The sequence below is a fragment of the Priapulus caudatus genome, unplaced genomic scaffold, assembly GCF_000485595.1.
Source record: "Priapulus caudatus unplaced genomic scaffold, Priapulus_caudatus-5.0.1 Scaffold8, whole genome shotgun sequence".
NCBI lineage: Eukaryota > Metazoa > Priapulida > Priapulimorpha > Priapulimorphida > Priapulidae > Priapulus > Priapulus caudatus.
In genome coordinates, this window is record NW_014577069.1 from 892,681 (window position 1) to 893,330 (window position 650).

A 650-nucleotide genomic window follows, 5' to 3' on the forward strand; every position below is an offset into this window, starting at 1 on the left:
TCCGATGTTTCTGCGAATGCGAGGGGATTTGTTACGCTTACGCCAGCGAGGACCCGCTCGCGCACACGACGCATGCACACACTACGCATCACACGCCACCACGCACACACCGCACACCACGCCACCCACGCCACAACGCCACAGCACACATTACACACACCCACGCACATTAAAACACACACTGGCACGCACGCACACTCACGCACGCGACGCACGCACAGAGCACCACACACGCACTACGCCACGCACGCACACACACACGGCACGGCAGCGCAACCAAACAATCACAAACACACACCACCACACACAACTCCTTCTCTCTCACGTGAATGAACGGCGGTGTGGCAATCGAGGCTCGAGTCGTACGGTCGTAGCCGCTAACGATGGGCTTGACGTGCGAGTGCCGTGGGTGCTGCTGACGAGCCTGACGGCGTGGTCGTCCTTGTGCGACAGCACCAGTCCCGCGGAACCGCATCTCCGGCGGCGCACTCTGTTATCGACAGGATGTAGTTTACGCGTCGCATTCGCGTTCGTTCGCGGCGCGATCGTCGCGTTGCGGGCCGCGGTCGGCGCACCGCGTCGTCGCGAACGACGGTGAGGTCTGTCGAGACTTGAACGACGGCAGCGCATCGCTCTTCCCTGGACGCTGA

The 650-nt window shown here is 62.2% G+C and overlaps 1 protein-coding gene across 1 annotated transcript in view; it reads right to left on the reverse strand.

Annotated features, from left to right (window-relative positions):
• Positions 1-437, reverse strand: part of LOC106806230 — a 7,968-nt gene extending 7,531 nt beyond the window's left edge. Inside the window, exon 1 of the mRNA XM_014808102.1 lies at positions 325-437. The gene's annotated coding sequence lies outside the window, so the exon portion shown is untranslated. The remainder of the gene's footprint in view (positions 1-324) is intronic.
• Between the last annotated feature and the right edge of the window lie 213 nt (positions 438-650).